The sequence below is a fragment of the Terrapene carolina genome, unplaced genomic scaffold, assembly GCF_002925995.2.
Source record: "Terrapene carolina triunguis isolate 2854851 unplaced genomic scaffold, T_m_triunguis-2.0 Scaffold23, whole genome shotgun sequence".
In the NCBI taxonomy this organism is placed as follows: domain Eukaryota; kingdom Metazoa; phylum Chordata; order Testudines; family Emydidae; genus Terrapene; species Terrapene triunguis.
The window spans coordinates 5,324,928-5,348,682 of NW_020664374.1; the positions used below are offsets into that span (position 1 = coordinate 5,324,928).

At 39.7% G+C, this 23,755-nt stretch overlaps 1 protein-coding gene across 1 annotated transcript in view; it reads right to left on the minus strand.

Moving 5' to 3' along the window:
* The window catches only part of LOC112113620 (dehydrogenase/reductase SDR family member on chromosome X), a 227,248-nt gene that overhangs the window by 192,559 nt on the left and 10,934 nt on the right, over window positions 1-23,755 (minus strand). The gene's annotated exons all lie outside the window — the stretch shown is intronic.

Consider the following 23,755-nt stretch of genomic DNA (forward strand, 5'->3'; position numbering starts at 1 on the left):
ACTTCTTTTGATAGTTACAGATGTAAGTCCTATGACTAGAAGCCAGAGGCGGAAAACCCTCTCAATTCCATTTATTGATTAAATATGCTGCCATAGAGATGTTCATTTGTATAGACTATTTACCCACAATTCCCCTAGCGACGCTTGTGAGGTCACAATAACTATATATAAACTTGGATTTTGGTGGGACATTCTCACCAGCAGGTGTGAAGGGAGTTAGACTATCGTCAGGGCCGGCTCTAGGCACCAGCAAACCAAGCACGAGCTTGGGGCAGCACAATTTCAGGGGCAGCATTCCGGACACCTTTTTTTTTTTTTTTGGTTTGGCAGTTGCGTTCCCGGAGGGTTTTTTTTGCTTGTGAAAGTTACCAGAAGAAGGAGGGTATTTGACCTTTTATTTGCATATATATTCTGTTGCTGTGTTTTCCCAAGGCTATGTCTGTGTTCCCTTTCCCTTAATAGAGATCCCCTTGTTTGTACAGTCTCAGATGTGTTTAGTTTTCCCAGGTTTCTGGAGGAGGCATCAATCCAGCTTATTTATGTTTTAAGAGAGACCCTAAATATATTAAACCCTACTCTTTTCACAGCCGTTAACCACCTGGCAGAAGGCTTACACAGAAAAAGATAACAAAAAATTAGGACCTCATTTTCAAGCAATTTAAATAGGACCTCCACATCCGTCTTCATGCCCTTTCTCCTGTACCTCTGTGTAGATTCTCTACAGGCTGCCTCCCTTCCTCACCCCTCCCGCACTGTAGAACCACAATGGACTCACTGCAATCAAGGCCAACTGTGATGATGCAGAAAGATAGGCTATGTTCCAAAAGAAACAAAGCATCTGCATGCATGCCTTGAGACCACCAAGAAGGAAGACAGAGGAGGCAATTAATGAGAATGTTTAAATAGTAGAAAAGTTAAATGCACATTCTGCTTCAGTCTTCTAAGGGCGCGTCTTCACTGGCAGCGCTTTAACGTGGCTTGTGTAGTTGCAGCATAGCACTGGAGAGAGCTCTCCCAGCGCTCTAAAAAAAACACACCTCCACGAGGGGCATAGCTACCAGCGCTGGGAGCATGACTCCCAGCATGACTCCCAGCGCTGGTGCACTGTCTACACTGGCGCTTTACAGCGCTGAAACTTGCTTTACAGCGCTGAAACAGGGGGGTGTTTTTTCACACCCCTGAGCGAGAAAGTTGCAGCGCTGTAAAGTGCCAGTGTAGACAAGCCCTTAGACAACAGAATTAGAGGCTTGATGGAACAATGGTCTGATCCTGCATCATAAATCCCATCTTTTGAAAATGCAAATCCACGGTGACTTTGACTCAGGCTAGACTATTAAGGCAGAGAATTTGGCCCAACAAATATGGAGGGGCCTTGAAAAAAAGGGAGCAACCTACTGGTTAAGCTGCAGTTGTACACTCCTAAAGCCATAATCCAGCCTTAAACCTTAACTCAATTTTACTTCTTCCTTTAGCCAAGGCTTGTATGGTGCTTGGAGATTCTAACCTGTATGTTTAGAACTGCCAAAAAGAGAAACAGAATATACTATTATATAAATCAGACAAATGGGAAAAATGCTAACAAGTCCACAGGACAACAGATGATCCCATACTTATTATTATGCAAAACTCCCATTGGTGTCAATGCGAGTTTTGCCTGCATGAGTGCGATGGGGGTAGGCCAGCAGAAATAGTCACAGAATAGCAGGAGAAGGGACAAATTATTTTATACTCTAATCCTGTGAGTTAAGTTAGTGCTTCTGAAAGCTAGGTATAGTGCAGGCAGACACTGTGCAAGCTCTCCCATTGCCCTCCAGTCTTAAACATCTCTGCTATTCCACTTTTCAGCTAGTTTTTGCTTAAGAGAGGCCAGAGAAAAAAAGGATGTCTCGGATAAGGACTGAGGTTGAAGGGAGGCTTGCACAGCACTATGCTCGCATTATGCCAGAGATGGCAAATTTTGCTGACCAGTAATGTTTTTGTCATGTGGACAAATGCCAACTAACTCCTTCACAGCTGTAAGAGAATGAAGGAATTTGACGCCATGCCTCCAGATGTGACAGGCTTGCAGAGCACAAACACCACTGCACCATCTTGCTCCTGAGAAGTAACTGAAGACCACTGTACTAAGGGGATTCCTGGAGGTATCTGCAGCCATAGGTTGGCACAGGAAAAGCACTTGACAAAAAACTAACACCCAGCCTAGTGAAATAAGGCCAAGGAGTAGGAGGTGTTGCTAAAAGTGTGAAGAAAGCCTGGTAATTACCTGCCGTACATTGCAAATCAACACCTTATATGCTAAAGGTTTTCAGAAATTTGCTGAAAAGGTGAAGAAAGAAAATTTGATACTAACACCAACAAGTAACCGCTCCCTTCATAAGCATTTATCGAAACAGTGCATTTAACAGTCTTTTTTTTTTTTTTACTTAAAAAATTCAATCCCAAGTACACAGAAAGAGAGACAGGCTCTATTTGCCTTTAATTCATTGCCCTCTTACTTTCCATCACTCTTTTTATTTATTTATGATATCTGCACTCTGTGGGCCTGGTTCTTTTCCACCTTACCCTGATGTAAATCAGGAGTAACTCTATCTGAGGTTAGTGATGTTATACAGGTGTATCTTTCAATCAAAAATATCATCTAGTTTTCTCTTGAACATATCATACTGAGGCTCTCTCCCACAACCAGACCCTTTTCATAGAATATCAGGGTTGGCAGGCACCTCAGGAGGTCATCTAGTCCAACCCCCTGCTCAAAGCAGGACCAATTCCCAGACAGATTTTTGCCCCAGATCCCTAAATGGCCCCCTCAAGGATTGAACTCACAACAACCCTGGGTTTAGCAGGCCAATGCTCAAACCACTGAGCTATCCCATGTATTGTACATATTAAGTGAAATTATTTTATGTAAAACTTCTCTCTGCTCTGCAAGTCATGTCCTCTTGTAATTGTTTTTCCCATTGTAAAAACAGGAGTTGAAGAGCGGGCTTGGTCCCAGGTGATATAACATGGGGTAATGGGATCATCTCTGCATAATGACATGTGCCCAGAAACCCCAGTGATTGCCACATTTTACAAATCAAACAACAAATACAATAAAATGTATTATCAATATCAGGAAATGCTGTCTTGCTCTGAGATCCATTATGACTAAGGGTATGTCTACACTGCAGCTGGGAAAGTGCCTCCCAGCCTGGGTAGACAGACATACACTAGCTCAGCTTGAGCTAGCACACTGCAAATAGCAATGTGAATGTTGGGGCAGTGGCACAGGCTAGCTATCAGAATACAGACCCCGGGGGTCAAATGGGCTTGTGTGGCCACCAATGCTGCAGTGTCCATATTGTTATTTTTAGAATACTAGCTCAAGCAGAGCTAACATGGCTGTCTACCTGAGCTAGGAGGCATGCTCCCAGATGTAGTGCAGACAAACCAGGATTAACACAGTAAGCTGCACTAAGCTAAAATACAACACTTTCCTAGCTCTTTTTCTCAGAAATTTCATAGCGCTTTACAAGTGTTAAGACTCATAATACTTCTAAGGTAAATACTATCACTGCCATTTTTCAGATGTGGAAATTGAGGCGCAGAGTGATTAAATGACTTGTCTAATGTTGCACAGTAGAAATCCATTACAGAACCAGGAATACAGCTGGCCGGCTATCTATGCTTTAGCATTATTACTACAGTGATTTAAAATGGAACTGGACAAAACACTATAAATTATACTTTAGGAAATAATTCTGCACTAAAAATCTAACGAAAGCTAACAGATTTTCTCTGTCTAATTTCCATGGCTCTATAGTCACACTTGTAGACAGTTTAAAATATATTACAAACTCTAGATATTCCACAAAATATCCTCTTTTCAGCTGTTTTACTGCCTTTAAGTTTTGACACCTTTCCTTTTTCTGCTCATTTGCTATTAAAATTTAAAAGGTTCCAATGATGAGTCAATCGTTTTTCACTCTGAGTGTGGAGGGAAAGATACAGATTACCAACCAATGCATATGAGAAGTAAGTGTCAAGCAAAATGTATACATACACATCCTCCACTAACATTCTGCTGTTTAATTTTAGTGGATGTGTACCTTTAAAGTTCTGGGTAAAAGTCTTTCAATGAGACTGAGAGGGAGAGAGTAATTTGAAGAATTTATATATGATGGATCAGGTTTTTTAAAAAAATGTGTCCAGCTTTAGCTGATACTCTCATTTGAAATTTTAGTCGGTTCAGATACTGATCTCACAAAGTTCATTCATAAATCAAGGTGTGCAGATATTACAAGAGGTAGGTGGGAAGATGTAAGGAAACACCATCACCAGCACAAAAGTTTGAGAACCACTGCCATACATTCCCATTCAAGCCAACTAATTTCAGTTCCAGAAATGGGTGTGGCAGATAAAATTTTATTCAAGCCGAATCTAGCTCCCAATAAAGTAAATTGAAAGACTTGCAGATTTCAACTGTACCAGGGCCTTTTAACCTTAAGCCTCCCTCCTTTACTTACAGTATTTCTACCAATTACATGCACAACCACGTTCTTTCTACTCCCATTGAATTCAGTGACAGTTTTGCCATTTAATTCAACTGAGAACCAGTTTGGACTGAAAGACAGGTAAAAACTAGTGTTTTCTGCAACTTCCTCAGTTCAGAAAACCCTTTACTGTAATAGATGTATCTGAATACTTGCAATATGCCACAGACTGAGTTCCTTAATATAAGGAATTGTGCTTGTCAGTTGTCTCCAACTCAGATGCCCTGTAGCCTAAAAGGGTCTGTTTTTTAATCTCCTCTGTTTTCACATATCAGTGGTCTCTCTGTATTTGTGGTTATTACTCTAGCGTAGCCATACCATGGCTTTGTAGGCTGTTTCAGCCGATTCTGAAAGGTATTTCGGCATCAAGTACTTATATTGATTGGTGTAACAGGTGAGACTGAGAATAAAAATCAGACCCTATAGCTAAATCCACCCTTCTCAAAGAGTGCTTGCACAAAATCCACCTAGTAGTGTTATAGCCTTTCAGAGGAAGCAATAGCCTGCAAAGCCCCTTTCATTTAGGAAGCTGTGGCTAAAATCCCATTCCAATCTGAAAGGTGGGCAAGATTGTTTTCTATCAGTGTAAATTGCATCCTCTCTCTTCCCAGAGATGGGGAAACTGCACTTTCATACTCCAATCAGACCCAAGAGCATACTCCAGAGGTCACCCTCACACCTGTTTCTTCTAAAGAGAAGAATATTCTGTTATCACTCAAACAATCTGTCTAAAGCAAACCTTGTTAAGAGTGAAACTATTTTCATTTTTACAAAGTTACAATTTAGGAATCTAACCTTAAGTGATTGAAAGTTGCTGGAGTACTTCACTTTACAAGATTGGGGCAATCACTTCTGAATTGAAGTGCATGTTGAAATACACAAAGCTCCAATAATTAGAGTCAGTATAAATGGTGCGAAATGATTCAATATTCTTGGGAAGAGTTAGATAAGTGGAAATTTAGTATAGGAAACAATCAGTATTCAAAAGTGAGGGGGAGATATTTTGAGATCAAATATATCTTTAAACACCAGAAAGGCTTTTTATGTTATTAAAAGCATCAAAAGACTAATAAGTCCAAACTTGCCACAATATAAAACATTGGTATAAGTTAGATACCAGATTGTCAGAAGAAAGATGAAACTGGAATCCCATCACCTCCTCCCACCTTCCCCTTTGTTCCCCTTCCCCAGTCTTTTCAACTACATTGCTTCTGAGTCTTACTACCCTATCCTTCAAATTTATCTCTGGCTAGTAAATTTAGCTCTCAGGCAAGCAGGTGTTTGGTAAAATGTTCAAATGGTGCTTTATAACATTCTCTTCTATTTAACAGCTCGTCTCATTTAGAGCTCAATTGTCTCTTAGCCTACTCACCCGCATAGTGGGGCCAGAGAGTGTAAGCCTCTCCCTTCTCTCTCTATGTGGGCTACCCAAATCTTGGATTCAGGTGTACATAACAAGCAAGCAGTGTGTGAGAAAGGAAGGGATGGTCATGTGAGTTAGACATTGGACTGGGATTGACGATATCTGTAGCAGAGCCAGGAATTCAATAAAGAATTCTTATGGGACCTTTGGAAGGTATTGAATCTGTGTGCCCCATTTCCCCATCTTTAAAACAGAAATAATAATACTCTGATAGTTCACAGGGGTGTTGTGAGGATAAATTAACATTTGTGAGGTGCTCAGATACCACAATGAACCCTGATAAGCAGACAACGTGGGGTGAAAGAAAAAGAACAAAATAATAATAAATCCCTCTAACAGTCAATACATTTTAGAAAATAAAATACATTTGCTCATTTCCAATCGCATACTGTCTCTCCAAGATTAAACCCACCCATATCACAGTCACATCTTTCATCCCTTCAGCAAGAAGAAAGTTTCAGCTGCCTAATTTGAGATTTAGCTTTGGAAAACTTCCTTTTTCTTTTGTATTTGGTAAAATACCAATAAAATGAATAGAATGAGTGCTAGTTCCTATATAACAGTTTCTGTTCAAAACTGAACATCTCAGCTTTGCCTAAATATTTTTTTTTGTGTATGTATGTGACAGATGGAGAGAATTACTGAAGGACCAACTTGAATCTTGCTAACATTATGCAATGATTATTTGCTGTTGTACCTTTCGACAGAATAATGGAAAAACTGGATATTTGATATTTTAGTGTATTTTGGGGGCAATTAAGTGGATTCATGTAAACTGTGCTCACACTCTGATTAGTGAAAATGCAAAACAAGGACAATTAAGAATTAGAATTAGTCATGGAATTTGCACTTGCTATTCTCTCATTTACAGTGGCTGTCAGTGCATTAACTATTAGTGGAAATTCTCCTGTAAAATTTCACCAAGCTGGAATTTGACACAAAAGCTCTATGAGTAAAAGTGATTTGTTTTGGCGAGCTACATGAAACTTAAAAATATCCGTCTAAGTTATAAGATGACTAAAAAAATTGTTTTTTAAAAATAGGTATCAATTTCTTCTTTGTTTCCTTCACTTGAGGTGATAGTCCTCTAATGTGAGAAGTCATGGTCTCTTAGAGCATTCTTAAACCATTTCTTTTAGAACTTGTTGAAGCTATCCTGGAATCCAATACTCCTTCCACTTTTCTTCTACCTTCCTTGGCCATTTGAGAGCATGCATTTAGTTTTCAAGGAAGAATGTTCTTCCTTCACAAGGTTGTGGTGCAAGTGTTTTTTTGGAGGCTTTAAAAATTAGACATTTGTATGACTTTAATAAAATGAACATTCATTTGTATGATGAAATGCTATAGGCCATTAGTCTAATGTGGATTCATTGGGTTTGATGAATTGTTTAGCTTATAAAAACAACTATTGTACATGCCCTGTAATTACTTTTCATCAAAATTGTAAAATATTTTTAATATGCAGAATTACTATGCAGATTAAAAGCTCCTCAGCTGCGTCTTGACATGAGAGGCTATCAGTCTATAGTAACATTTATCTCCTATTAATACTTCAAGTAGAATGTATCACTCTTATCTGAAGAAATTGAACTGTTTACTAAATGAAACCCAAAGAATGCACTCAAGGCATATGACAATCTCCATTCCTGTCTTTATTCCTCATTCTAAATCTCTCCAATGAACTTCTTTCCAAAGTTTGAAGACTTGATTAATTTTCTAAATAATACATCATTTTCTTGACAAATGGAATCTAATACCCCTTCCATACTTCAGAACACGAATGCAAGGGGTGAAATCCTGGCCTCAAAAATCTACTGGAGTTTTGTCTAGCCAGAGGCTAGGATTTCAGCCCAGATGTTTTTGATCAAACCCATAACAAATGACTCTGTTATAGGTAATTAAATTTGAAACTATCCTTCCTGCAACACAATCTTTACAATACCCTTCTCCATTCAAGGAATGATTTCTTTTGAGCCTTTATTTTACCAGAATCAGTCCTTGAAGACCAATTTTTAAAATACATCAAACTCATGACCAAGTTCCCATGCAGTCTAGATATGCAAGAACACCTCTCAGAGGAGAGCATATGCAAACCTGATGCACTGCATTCTCGCCTACAATATTTATATTAAAATACACACAACTTCTGTTTGATGCTAAATAATTAGCCTGATTTGAATGACGCTTTTTGTAGGCAACATAAAGCAATCTAATTTTATCAAGAAAACAAGCACGATAAAGCTTGAGGAAACGAGGCTGAGAGCTTGCACTGGCTTGTACGCTACAGTATCTCTCTGCTGTCCACAATATTTCTCTCTTCAGGGCTTTTTCCATGAATGTCATGTGGCTGCATTTCAAATGTATGCCTTGTATCACACAGTGAGTTTTCCCTGATAATTTGAAAGATGTCACCCAAAGATGTAGTGCCTTAGAATCCAGACTTTAAGATTCACTTACAATTCAAACTCTACTTTAATCATTTGCAAAGCGATGTGCAATGAATATTTAATTCAATTATACTTTATTTGATATCCAGTAGGGAAGCTTGGACATTGTTTTATCACCCTTCAACGTATTATCTCTCAACAAGAAGACAGGCATTTTTAGAGCTCTGGTATAGTGGCACAAGAGATGTATTTTCACGGTGGGTGCAACCATTGAGCACCTCCAAGCTATGGTAGTAGTTATTAGAATCTATAAACAAGTACATTTTTTGACCTTTCCCCTCCCCCCACACCTGTCCCTGATCAGGGACAAGTTCTGAAACTTATACAGTGTTTAGAGTTTTGAAGAATCTTGAGTTCTTCCAGTTAGTTTGACTCAAATTTTAAATAAATAGTGAAAAACATTCAAATATTGGGGAGGGAGTGGAAGGAAGGAAGGTGTGCAGAAGAGAATAAGGAAAGGATCTGGGTCTGGGAGTTGTGCTGTGAGCAAGGGAGAAGGAAAGTAGCAAGAAGACATTGGAGGAATGAAGAGGCATCTTTGGAATCATGAAAGAGGAGGGACAGGGAGGGATCAAATGTCACAGCACCACTACACAGCTGTCCCAGTGCCTAAACCAGAGCAGTGTTTAGGTGAAAAGTAGCTGGCTAAAGCCAAACCCAGGCAAGATGGAAGTGATGCTAGTAGGAGAGAAACTGAAGAACTAGCCAAACCCATACAATCACTATCACGTGAGAAGGGGAGGTCTGTCTTCAGGTTGTCAAGACAACTCGCAGTCTCAGGTTCCTCCTGAACTCTTTGCCTCTATGACATGGACGAGTAGCTCCTAGTGTCCCTTCTTCCAAATCCCATCTGGCCAGAGGAATACTTTTTCTCCAAGTGTATGCAGATTATGACACTGACACTCTTTTGTGCCCTTCAGATTATGACTGCAATACATTGTAATTGGAATGACATTGCCTGCCCCAAAAAAGCTCCAGCTGGTTCAGAATGCAGCAACTTGACTGTGCACAGCAGCTCAGCACTCCAGCCATCACACAATCTCCCCAGTGACTACAAGGTCAAATTGATTGTTCCATTCCATAGAAAGTACACCCCTCAAGAAGAATAAAATGGTCAACTGCAAGCATGAGGCCAGTGAGAGCAGGGTTGGAAACACCTCTCCCTCTCACTCTTGTTGCAGTCTGACCGTAAAAACTCCTGGCCAGAGTCAAATCTCATACCTGTGAGAAAACTGGAGTTAATGGCAGTGGAATCAATGGATTTAAACTAATATAATGGACAATGTTAGCAGATTGCCCTAATTAAGGGTCAGACCCAATAGAGTCAATGCACAAAGGCCAAAAAAAATGGTCTTTTACAGTGACTGCCCCCCTGCCCCTCTTCAGAGTACAACAAATTGGAAGAATTTAGACTGAGGAAACCAGAATGGAAACTTCCTCCATAGAACTCGTTCAACAGTTGGAAACCTTTTTCTGACAAACTATGTAGATTTACATTATAAATAGACACAGTTTCATTTATACCCTGTCAAAATGTTTCATGTTTGGCCCTAATTGGTAATTAAAAAAAAAAAAAAAATCAAGGAAAATCCCTTCAGATTTTTTTTTAAGGATGGGGGAGGGGAAGTGGAAAACACATATTACTCTACAAAAATATATTTCTCATTCTTGTTTGACCTGGAGCCATCCCAGGAAAGTCATCAAACTATTGGCATAAGGATTCATATGATTGGGTAATCATAACTCATTACGTTGTTTAAGAGCCAGCGCCGACTTGAAATGTAGTCTGTTAAAAAAGTAAAGTAATTTTAGGTATAACATCTGCCAGACACTCCCCATCTGTTTTTGCAATTTTACAATAATCTTTTCCTGTGTTTCAAAATAATTCTTTCCTGCTTGTTGCTGGACGGACGGACGGACGGACACACACACACACACACGAAACTGACTTTGCAAATGTACCAGAGAACCAGACTTGAGATAAAGTGCTGTCCAATGCACATATAAACTGTTAAGAGAACTTTTCTGATGACTTTCCATGTCATACTAGGTATAAAATTTGCAGAGAGAAGTGTGATTTAAGTTGATTTCCCTTTAAACATCAAAATCAACAATTTGTCCAATGTGACTGAGTCAATGCATCTGTAGAAAACTTACCTTTTGCCTTCATTGACCTTTTCCCTATTAATTTTAACATAGATTCATACATAGATTCATAGATTCTAGGACTGGAAGGGACCTCGAGTAGGGACATTGAATTCACAGAGTTTGCTAATTTAATAAATACAGCTATATGAGTGTTAGTTAGCTATAAAAGATTAGGTAAAGTAAATGCCTCGGAGCAGTCCGAGGAAGCTTTTCTTCGGCAAGGAGCTGACATCAAAACGTCCCATCAGCTGGATGGAAAGAGGGTCCCTGGAAACCCAGAGGTGATCACTTGAAACCATCTCAGACTGTGGGTAACTATATCTGGGATGTCCTAAACCTATTGTCTGTGTGTGTGCGTGTGCACGTGGTTACCATCTAATAAATAGTAGTTTTAGATAAGAGCACACTTGCTTGTATCAATCCTTTATCAGACAGAAGTGCTATGTTTCCACTGATTTATTAATGACACCACCTGGAGAGAAACAGTTAAGTTACCATTGCTTTGGGTTCTGGAATACCCCGGGTAACATTTGCATATGTTTCTTGAAAAAGTTTGCACTCACATTGTACAAATGTTTCACTTTTAGTTAGGCAAGGTATAATAATACTTATATATATATATATGACTATATTGTGACAGACCCAGACCAGTGGGGTACAGGAGTCTGGTAGAGGGCAAATATACTGGTCACTGGATGAGTAGTTTTCTGTTTCCTGAGTGATCAGAGCAGGGGCTGCACTAGAGGAATCAGGAACCTGCTAGAACCAGTTAAGGCAGGCAGGCTAATTAGGACACCTGGAGCCAATTAAGAAGAAGCTTCTAGAATCAATTAAGGCAGGCTAATCAGGGCACCTGGGTTTAAAAAGGAGCTCACTTCAGTTTGTGGTGAGAGTGTGAGGAGCTGGGAGTAAGAGGCGCAAGGAGCTGAGAGTAAGAGGGTGTGCTGCTGGAGGACTAAGGAGCACCAGCATTATCAGACACCAGGAGGAAGGTCCTGTGGTGAGAATAAGGAAGGTGTTTGGAGGAGGCCATGGGGAAGTAGCCCAGGGAGTTGTAGCTGTCATGCAGCTGTTACAGGAGGCACTATAGACAGCTGCAGTCCACAGGGCCATGGGCTGGAACCCGGAGTAGAGGGTGGGCCCGGGTTCCCCCCAAACCTCCCAATTGACCTGGACTGTGGGTTCTTCCAGAGGGGAAGGTCTCTGGGCTGTTCCCCAACCCACATGGTGAATCTCTGAGGCAAGAAAATCCGCCAATAAGCGCAGGACCCACCAAGATAGAGGAGGAACTTTGTCACAATATATATATATATATATTCTCACAGCAAAATGACTAAGTATTATTATTTTATAAACTACAATTGGTTCATAACATAGAGAAAGCATCTTGATTGGTTAATAATTAAATCAGAGTGTTTTAATATCATGTGCTGCAAACAGCCGCAGGAGACACATTAAAGAGCCACTTGCAGCTAGGCAGCCTCAGTCTGAGTATCACTGAATTATAATTTGAGAGAGAGAGAGAAAGAAAATGAAACAATGAATTCTCCCTACTGTGGTTCTTTTGGGTAACGTAGATTGCTAATTTGGCTCCTGAACCACTGAAGTCTAACTAGTGTATGGCTGTCAGAAGAGAGTTGAGGGCACTTCAAGTTTAGATTGACAGCAAGGATGGAGGGGAAAATCTGATCAGGCTTGGGCAAATCACGGGTATAGAGGTGATTCACCCAATGTTGAGGAAGGAGAACACCTGGGTGGAGAGGAGAGGATATAACTGGAAGGTACTGCACGGGGAAAGCAGCAGCTACAGGAGGGAGTGCTGCAAGGAGGACAGGACCAGCTTTATTTTTGTCTGCACCATTCACTGCACTGTACTGTCTGGCAGGGCGGCCCTGCATCAGCATGCGCCACTGGCATAGGACAAGAAAGATAGGATTGAGGCTTGCTTGCCCACAACGGGTGTAATCCTGAGCTCTGAAACAAATTAATGATTTAGTTGCACAAGTTCTAATGAAAAACTAGAGTTCCTAACCACCGTATTAGGCACTCGCTACCCCTTCCATTTGCATGAACAGCCTTCTGAATAAGCACCGCTGCACTTCCAAAGACTGCAAACAAACCAAGAGAAATAAGGGCTTGGAGATAGGCCAGGAGCATAGCCAAAGGTCTGCAGTACAAATTAAGCAACTCCTCTCAAAGGGAGCATACCATGCTGTGGCTGCTAATATACCTCAGAGGCTCTGAGCTAGGGAAGAATCTCCCATCAACCCTAATGCAGATCCTCACAAAGCCTAATTTTGCACAAAGAACTACGAAAGCATATGTAAAACTAAAGATTAAAATTTACTCAATAGTTAATATTTTTTGTCAACTTGCATTTAAAAAAAAAAAAGTCTTGTTTAAAATGTCAGCAAACTTTGGCAGAGTTTCCGGCATATTTCCAGAGGGGTTAATTACAGGGGGAGAGGCTGGGGGAGTTGGTTTGGTTTTTTTGTTCTTTTTTAAAACTTTCTTTCAGTTTTTTACCACTTCTGAGGGCAGGATGCCTGATCTGATTCACCAAAGGAACTCCTCCTATGTTCTTATGCTAGCTCAGATACACTATTTTTTTCCTCTCAGCAGACACCTAAAAATGTACTAGCAGAATTGTCAACACTACATTCATTAGTTGTGCCTGGTAATAAATATCAGCCCTAACTCATACACATTTAATCAGCAAGTGTAAAAATCTTTAGATAAATATATACAGTAAATTTGAGTTTCTGACTTGTAGACCATGAAAAACTGAATTATTTCCTCAGTAGCTCAGGTATTTCCATATTGTTTCAATAGCAAATATGTTAACAAGAGAAGCAGCTTTTTCAGGGAAAGAGGGATGGAAAATTGCAGAGCTCAAATAAACAAATCTAGAAATAGCATACTAACTTCATCTGTACTCATTTGCGCCAGAATTTTTACCCACCAGTGATTTTTCTTCACTCTGGCATTCATGACTAATGTACTGTAGTCAGAAAACAATACCGTACACAAACTTGTCAATAAAGCTTGTTCTGTCTACTTCCTTACTATACATGTGCACAGTAACACAGGTACATACACAAGATTCAGAAAGGCCCCTTTGAAAGCAGTAGAGGAAATACAATTCTCAATAAATGAAAGAACCAGTACACAGTCCTGTGCATGTGCCCTGATAACACTTTTCAATAGCACCCAAAATGCCTAATGATTTCTGCTATTATACAGATGAAGTATGCAAGTTATCGCATCGGAAAGTTGGTTAGACTGAGAGGCTATCACGATTAGTTGGTCATGAGAGGCAGCTGTAGTCTAGTGATATTTTGTCTTTGTGGTGGTTCTATTTCTGGCTCTGCTATGTGACTTTGGATACATCACTTCACCTCTCTGTGCCTCTGTTTCCCCTCACTTCTCTGCATCTCTTTCCCCTTTCACCCTCTGTCTGTCTTGTCTATTTAAAGTGCAAGCTCTTCATGGACTCTCTCTTACTGTGTGGCCGTACAGTGCCTATTGCAGTGGTGCTCTGATCTGACCTGGGGCTTATCGGTGCTAATATCACTAAAATAATAATTGAGCCCAGTTGTTTGGGTTTTTTTATTGTAAATACATTTTCACTTAGCAAATAATACTGATTAACAGGCTCACTCAGGTCAGTTTTCTTAAGGCAGAAATATTAGTGCGTATGCAATGTTGTATAGAAACGTTTTTGTAAATAAGAATATGCAAACAAATCTAGATATCAAATGAATTAGAGCTTCAAGGGTTTTTTTCCACAGTGGCTGGTTTTAATCTTACTTCAGTGACACAGCCATCTTCCCTATTCATAAATTAATTGTCATGAAGAAAACGGTTACCTGCGTTTCTAAGGTGAAAAGTACACAAGCTTTTAAACACAGGGCCTGATTCACCACTAACATTGATACCCTTGGTAGTCATTTACACTTGTGCAACATGCCTGTATAAAAGATAGCACTCTGATTTGGCAGTATTTGATTAAAACCTGTAACCATCTACCCGAGGTGCAAGGTAGAGAAGAATGATGTCTAATATTTAACATGCACTAAAAGTATGCAGATACTAGAACTGTTTTGTTTTGTAGTTAAGCTGTTTCTCTTCTGATAGGCAAAATTGGTGTAATTAGGAAACACCAACTCAGATACTACCTGAAACAAGCAGATCTGGAAGGAAACTGTGATTTCAAGTTAATGACAACCTCACAATCCTACAGCTCTTATGCACACAACTTTTGTTTACTTTAGTAGGAGTTATGCACATATCCTTTAGACTGGGCTTTTTACATACAGTGATTTACGCTCTTGAGACTCCCCAGGTTCGCCATCAATAGTGAGTTAGCGGGCGATCTAGGATTTTCAGTGTTTGCTAGACCAGAGAACCAGTGTAAGAATCCATCATTCAGAAACATGCTTTTCCTTCAAAAGCTCCCTGGAAGGCTTGTTTCCATAAACCAAAGAACAGATTACAAATGGAATATACTCATGTTACATTTTTCACCAATGGTATTTTGTTATTTAAAAATAAACTATACTTCTGTTCCAAAGAAGCTAAAATACAACTCGTAACCATCAGAATGAATAAAATGAGGAATACATATACAATCATTTGTTTGGCACCATTTGAAATTCCAGACCATCAGAGACTGAGGAAAACAGATAATTTAATATTTACATGTAGTTCCAGAGTGCTGGTCGCAAGAAAAAGAGCAGCAAGACTTTAGAGATAGGCAAAGTCATTTAAAATCATCTGATGCAGCATATGACTGACATGAAAGTCAGTGACAATAGCCATGGCTCACACACTTTTCTACCACACAAGCTTCCAGTGTCATTACACAGCTTTGGTAAGCCAACCAATCAGCAACTGTATAAAATGAATCTCACTGCCCTAACACATGACAGATGCTGAAAAATAGTGCACCCCATAAATAATGTTTTGATCTATAAAGTGTCAAGTATGCATATTGTATTGCTAGGTCATAATTACTGTATTTAGAAACATCTCAGTTATTCAATAGTAAAAACATATCAGACTTTTTTATGGGCACAGTGTGTGTAACATTAAAGCCATCACTATCAGGCACTGAGATTGTGGTCTTCCAGTAAAAACATAAATGTGTTCTGAACAGGAACATTCCTACTTTAAGGTGACAATCAGTGTATTTGCAGAGGGGAAAAAATGAGAGAACCCAGTTTGCATTTTGCAGCAAGAACATGGCAAAAGAAGGGATCAAGTAGACAACATATTGTGGTAACGACTGAATGAAAGTGTGTTTTAGAAGTACTAACCACTTCCTGCAAGCCCAATCTATTTAAGCGTGCAAATATAAAAGCACGTATTAATGCCCTGTCAGCATACAGCATGACACTTACATGTTGATCGAAATTATTTTTATAAAAAACTCTACAGAACTCAGGAAAAAAGCTGATGGGGTTCCCATCCCAAGACAATCTTAAAAACAATCACTGTTTAAACAGAAGTTTTGATTTAATTCCTCACTTATAACACTTTATATTATGAAAACTGAAGAAACTTTTTAAAATCTAATTTTACTTCCAATATTTTTGCTGGTTTTTACATTTCACTCAGCTTACAGAGAGAAACTGGACTTTTTAATTTCACATTTTGTTCTAATTAACAACACTATTTTGTAATTACTTCTACATTAGGTTTGTAACATCGTATGTTTACTGAATTTAAGTATTGGGCCTAAACTTCTTTACAAGAACTCTTAGTAGCCTATTTAAATCACCCACAAAACAGAATTATCCATTGTTTAGATTGCTTATTTATGCTTTTTAAAAATAAAATACATATAACTTTTTTAATTTAAGGTGCAGATGCATTGTGAATACAAAAAAATTGAGCTTGCAAATGGGCCATTTGGCCCATCTCGCTTAAGATACGGAATAGAGCTGTCTGTGGAGTGAATGTTTCTGACATCTTATCCTTGTAAAAGTGTTATTGTTATAAACACTACCATTGACTCTCAAAAATATAGCAAGAAAAAATACTGTCAATCCTATTTTCCACCAATCAGGATATATTCACAAATAGAATTCAAACAAAACCCCAATAATAATATTTTTTAGAATAAAAACAAGCAAGATGTGGTATTTTTTTAATGAATTGCACCAACCCATCAAATAAAATGACAAAATGAATTTTTGGTTCAAGACAGGAAATATTTTGACCAATTACATAATATGAAATTATGAACTTAGTAAAGCTGCTTAATTATAGGGGACACTTTTTTAAAAACACATTTTGCAGTCTAGGGAATTACGGTTACACATACACAACTAAGATAACATTCTTCTGAGTGTGCTAAATTAACTGCGGAAATTAAGGAGCTGTAACATATCTAGTCATTTTTGTAATTTACAACAGTTATGGATTTTGTATTTACTTTCCACTTCAGAATGTTAGTACATACGTTTACCAGGTTTATTTCATGTTTAATTAAAAGCACCTATCCCCAGCTCCAGGGATGACTAAAAATTAAAAAAAAGGTTAGCCTAACCTGGTTCCGAAAACCCTTTGTGTATTAAAATCCATGGTAGTGCTACAAGCAAAAGGCTTGCAATATCATGCATCAAAATAGTAAATGTCATGGTACAGAGCAGAGTGGAAGTTACAGTACCCACTTAGCGTCTACACTTCAAGTGCCACAGAAAGCTGCCTGTCATGTGAAATCGAAAATATAAAAGCAATTATGCAAGCACCAACTAAGTTTCTGGATGAGAGACTTCAGCAAGAGGGCAGGTTAAGGAGTACTTGTAAAAATTATTTTAACATAAAACGATTGTATGAAGAAAGATCACCTTGCCTACCACATGGTAAAGTTTACGAATTTATTTACTGTTGTCTTGTTTCCTACTATCAGTACTGAGCCTGATTATCCACGGCCTTGCACCTTGTGTAGTAATTTGGGCTCAGGACAGGGAAGCACTAGAGCATGTGCTTATTAACTCATTGGGTGAGATTCTGTGATGTGCCTTTAAGAGGTACAGCACAGAATTCATAGCCCAGTTGGAGTAGGCATGAGGGAAGATGTATTATGGTGGCTTTAAGCCACCACTGCACTCTGCTACAGTGGCTGGAGAGGCCCACCATGTAATAAAGGCACTTGTTTACAAGGTGGGGTATTACATTCCATGGGAGTGTGATTTTTGAAGTGCATAACACGTTGCACATTAACTGGTCTGTGTAGACCCTATGTTCTTTAGTGTGCTTTTACATAGTACTCCTTCAAAGAGCACTAGTTTAAGTGCACCAACAGGACCAATCAATGTGCAACACATTAGTGCACTTTAGAAATCACACCCCAGTAAAGCGTACTACCTCACCATGTAGACAAGCCCTTAGACTGCTCTGAGCTACAAAATAAAAACAGGACATGCAGGATGATCCTGAGCCCATAAAACTGGACAGCTGGCAGCAGGGGCGGCTCTCTGTATTTTGCCGCCCCAAGCACAGCAGTCAGGCGGCCTTCGGTGGCGCGCCTGCGGGCGGTCCTCGGTCCCGCAGATTCGGCGGCATGCCTGTGGGAGGTCCGCTGGTCCCGCGCCTTCGGCGTACCCGCCGCCGAATTGCCGCCGAAGCCACGGGACCAGCAGACCTCCCGCAGGCATGCCGCCGAAGGCAGCCTGACTGCCGCCCTCACGGCGACCGGCAGGCCGCCCCCCGCGGCTTGCCGCCCCTGGCACTCGCTTGGTGCGCTGGTGCCTGGAGTCGCTCCTGGCTGGCAGCGTGTACTGATCACCCTTACAGATTCCCCAGAAGAAGCTATGTCAAAAAAGGGACGATCCTGGGAAAACCTGGACAGGTGGCAACCTTACTTTAGATAGCACAGGGGGCTTAAATTACAACAGTGTCCCAGTGGGCTACAGCTCTAGCTGGAATCTCAGTATTACTGCATGGTGCAGCCCTGCCCAGGCACACACCCACATCCTGCCCCAATGCCAAGGCTTTCGAGGGGGTACTTGTAACCGTCTTATATCTGTTTCCCACAGTGTTTGTGTCAGGGTAATCCTGCCCAGGCCAGATACAGGGCTTTTGGGGCCCCTTTACACCACTATTTTACCTGGCTTAAAGGAGGGATGAGAATCTCACCCCTTAACTTGAAGCACATGCTTACATCCCATTGAAATGCATATGCTTAAGCACCATTCCCCAGACTAAGAATATGTTCTTGAATCAGGGCCTTGCACTTGAGCAAAGTGGGTGTAAAATTGTTACCTAATCAGAACAGTGCTGTTTTGCATCTACTTTGCACAGATGTAAATAACTACACAAGATGCAAAGCAGTGCAGATTTGGACTATTAACCTCAATGGAAATAAAAGAGGATTGGAAGAGCAATGGGAAATAACATACCCAAGGATCTTTGCTAGCCCTCTCAAAGAGACAAAGAAAATAGGCCAGATTATCGCACCGAAATGCTACAGAAAGCAGTGTCCTCATTTCTGGACACTGACCTTTACATATGACAGGGAGATAAGATATTACATCCTAAAAGGAAACACAGGAACGAGAAGCAGGAGTACTGTGCTCAAAATCGTCACTTTGACATTTCAGAGACTGAATGAACCTTGCTTGAAAAAAATCTCTTTAGTTTCCTTTCTATTTATGACAACTCATATTTCACCCATAGTGATTTTTAAAACATGTATTTAAACCTCCAAGATCAATGGAAATATTTCCATATTTCTGTAATTACAGTGGACATTTTGTTTTAAAATTCCCTGTTGTGTTAGTAATCCAATCACACGAGCACTGAGAGCCTGAAAATGACAAGACCTAAATCAAAAGCAAAGTTTATTTAGTTGATTTTTATTGTCCATGCTGAAGCAAATGCTTGCTTACGTCAACTAACCACAACATAGTGAATGTATAAATACTGAAAGAATTTTAAAAATAATCTAAGTAGCTATTAGTATTCCAGGTAAAGAACTGTGTTTTCAATATAAAATATTTAAGATGACATTGTACCTTTAAAATAATTTAAAATATGCACTAGTAATATTATTTATATTAGAGGAGGAACTATTTTATAATTTCCCCCATTTCCATCACATAAAGTAAATTTTAACCTTAGCAGAAAAGCAGTTATCCAGAGGAAGTATGATGAGACACCAAACTATATCTTAGTTGACCAAAAAGAAAAAAAACCCATCCCAGGAAAGAGAGCCAGATGCACTGAGCCTTCTCAATGTAACAAAAAAAACCATGCTTGGTCTATATTTATATAGCCTTGTTACTTGACAAGCCAGATCACAAGATCTTCAGAAAGGAATGATCCTCTGAAAAGAAAATATTAAATGGAAAGAATAGCAGGAAGGGAGTAAAATATGTGGAGCTTGCATAAGGATATTATTCTCTTTTCAGTACACATATAACTTAACATGTACAGGTATACCTTAACACGTGTTATCCCTATTTAAAAAGTGTCACAATGCACTGTCCTTTAAATCATTCTCTAAAGAGATGAGAAAACTTATGATCTCTAATCTAGAACTAAAGTCTTCTAAATCTCTATGATTCAGTCATTAAAATTATTCAGACACCCTGTTACCATTATCCTCCTAGCATAAGAAGTTATGTCAAACTAGATCTAAAACATAGGTCTGCAAAAGAAGTATTTTACAAAACAAATATCAATACAAGTTTTTCCACCTTTGTTCCACTTGTACAGCACCTCGCACAGTAGGGTCCAGGTCCATGACAGGGGTTCCCTAGATGCTACAGGAATACACATAAATAATAATATGATGTCAAACAACGTAAACTTTCCTCTGCAAATCTCATAGCTCCAGTCATTATATTAATGAACACAAGATGGTTGAAGGAGACACTAACAAGTCAAAGGTTATGTCTGCACTACAGCCTATGTCAGTATAACATATGTCGCTCAGGGGTGTGAATAAACCATCCACTGAGCAACATAAGTTACAGCAATATAAGCGTTTGTGTGCACAGCACTATGTTAGTAGGACAGCTTCTCCCACCGACGTAGGTTCTGCAGTTGGCGGAGGTGATTTTATTATGCCAACAGGAGAGAGCGCCTTCACCAGATACGCTGCAGCTACCTTTTTTTTAAAATGTAAAACATGTAAAAGCTAAATAGAAAAACTACAGTAGCTGCCCTTACAAAGATCCACTATCTTGAAAGAGTATTTAAATTCTAAGCTTTCCGGGGCAAGGAATGTCTCTTACTTTGTTTTGGGAGGGGCCCTAATTTTACTTGAGCCCTCTAGGCCCTATAGTAATACAAAATAATAATACCAGTTCCAGAGGTGTTCCATACTTTCAAAATGGGGAATTCTATTATATCTTATATACAGTATTTTTTTTTCTAATCTGTAAGTGGGACTTTTAAAACTAGGAAACAAATATATTCTGCTAAAAATGTAAACCTTTTCAACTTGTGGGTTCTTCATAGTTCCCTGTACCCTTCTAGGTCATAACACGTGTTTAAAAATGGGTTGTCCCCAAAAGCACTTAAATTATCAGTGCTTAATCCTGATCCCTACCATGCAGTCTTAATGTTGAGTTTAGGATATTTAGATGTGCAGTTTCAAGGTAATGTGTATTCTTTTATCATAAATTTAATTTTAAGGAAGTTAAAAATAAAATCATTTTCCAGACAAGAAGCAAAATCCAAAGTTGCATCCCGGCTCATCACCCTCCCATCACCATTTCTTCATGTGTCACAAAATATAAACAATTCCAGATTGTACGTTCATATAGAATTTAAGAGACATAAGTTCAAAGTCTAGGGCTATAGCACAATTCAGTAACAAACTCTAGTCCCACCCTGGTAATAATGAACCATGTTTACTCATGTTGTGGCAGCATGCTGGACAGTGTTGCAACTTGGCTCACCCACATGGCAGTACTGTTGCCTGAAAACTGCATGTAATTCTTATCAAGAGAAATTGTCTAAGCTTCTCAGTAAGAGAGGTATTATTGATCTCAACATATTTGTATCCAGAAAGATTTGTACAGTATACTTCAGTAAGTTACAGAGGGGTTATACATAATTTGAAAAACTTGAAATATAACCTCGCCTTGGTGCTGGAGAGTTCAATGTCATAAAGTGCTGAAGATATGAACACACATCAGACAAATAAATTAGTAGCTAATTTATTTCTCTGGTTTATTTAACAATATTCCAAGCTTAGCACATTAAATAAAAACTCACAGACAATGGGTAGGACTAACAATGGCTTTGTCTTAGAACAACGAAACATGTCAACTGAACCAATTACCATTTTATTTTGGATACCAAAAATTAAAAGGCCTGAAGGAGCAGAACAGTGCATTGCACTGGTATTGGTGAAACCGATTTGGGGAGAAAACAGGCTGCACTGCATGATAATTTTAGCCTTCAGACGGTCCACATGGAAACAGGGATTGGGAGAATACCAAAACATATTAGCTGAATTCAGACCTGGGGGGTGGGGGGGGGACTGATTTCCTTTTACATTGGTGTAACTCCACTGATTTCAGTTAAGCTACTCCTAATTACAGTAGTGTAAGAGGAGATTCAAACCTCTGGTGTTAACACAGTGCTTAGTTTTTAATGAAAGAAGTGCCAGGTCTCAAGCAATTTTTTTTTTTACTTTCATACCTGATGTGGCAAGCCCAGAGGTGCTGGGGCTCAACTCTGGCACAAATTAAGCACTATGTTAACAGCTTCAGCTCCTTTAGGGACAAATTCAGTAGGTGACAAATTGCGGTAAAAGTTACTCTTAAAATTGATGTGGTAGTGTAAGTTACATCCGCTTGGCAATCAATGTGCAAAACAAGTGTAACTTATACACTGAGCAGGGGTAAAAGGAAAATCAGCTAAGAGGCCTGCTTTAACTTCCTCCCTCCAGTTAATTAATTATTGTGCTATGCTTCCTACACATGTAAGCTACACTTGTTTTGCACATTCTCTGGGCCCAATCTCCTACAGCCTCGCACGTTCCGTAGTCATGTACATCTGTGCAAAGTGGATGTACAGTGATACCACATCAGAATGGTGTATTTTACACGCACTTTCTGGAAGTATAAATAATTACACAAGATGCAGGGTAGTGAAGAATTGAGCCATCTGAATGCTAGGTCTGTACAAGTTAGACCACCATTTACAGTCATTTTTCATTAACTAAAACCTGCCGGATAATTTACACCATTTGATTTGTTTCATGATTCTAATCCCACTCCCCACCTACTGCCAAATGATCATACTGTGCATCGGTTGGTGAGAACTATAAAAACAAAATGTAAACATATACAGCTTTAGAGTACAAGTGAAACAGCATATTAAATATCACTGTAAATCTCACTTCTGTGTTACTTTTGACCAGCCCCTTTATAAAACCATGCATCTATGATTATGAATTCCAAATAGTCATCCCATAATAATACACTGAGCAGTCTCTGGTGGACATCTCTCCAAAATCAGTGTTGCATAAGACAATCACAGACACACACATATACATGTTCTGTGTTAGCATTTTATACTGCTGTCCATCATCACAGTATCTGAGTGCTATATGTACACATGCATTTTATAGCATAGTAAGTGAGACTAATACAACAGAGTGAATGTCTCTGATCTCTGCAACAACTGAATGATTTCCAAGATCACATGATCCACAGACTTTCAGGGGGCATCCCACTTATACCTTCATGCTACATTGTAGACCAGGGATCAGCAACCTTTGGCACGCGGCTCCCCAGGGTAAGCACCCTGGTGGGCCAGGCCGGTTTGTTTACCTGCCACGTCCGCAGGTTTGGCCGATCGCGTCTCCCACTGGCCGCGGTTCACCGCTCCAGGCCAATGGCAGCTGCGGGAAGTGGCGCGGGCCGAGGGATGTGCTGGCTTCCGCTTCCCGCCACCCCCTTTGGCCTGGAGTGGCGAACCGCGGCCAGTGGGAGCCGCGATCGGCCGAACATGCGGACGCGGCAAGTAAACAAACCAGCCCGGCCCGCCAGGGTGCTTACCCTGGTGAGCCGCATGCCAAAGGTTGCCAATCCTTGTTGTAGACTAATGAGAATTTGTATTCTAGTCGGTAAGAGCGATATTTCCAGAACGTTTCCAACTGGGAAATGAAAAAAAGAAAAAAAACTTTGCCTATAATATGGTAATTACAAAAATCCCCCTGTGCATAAGCAAAATAT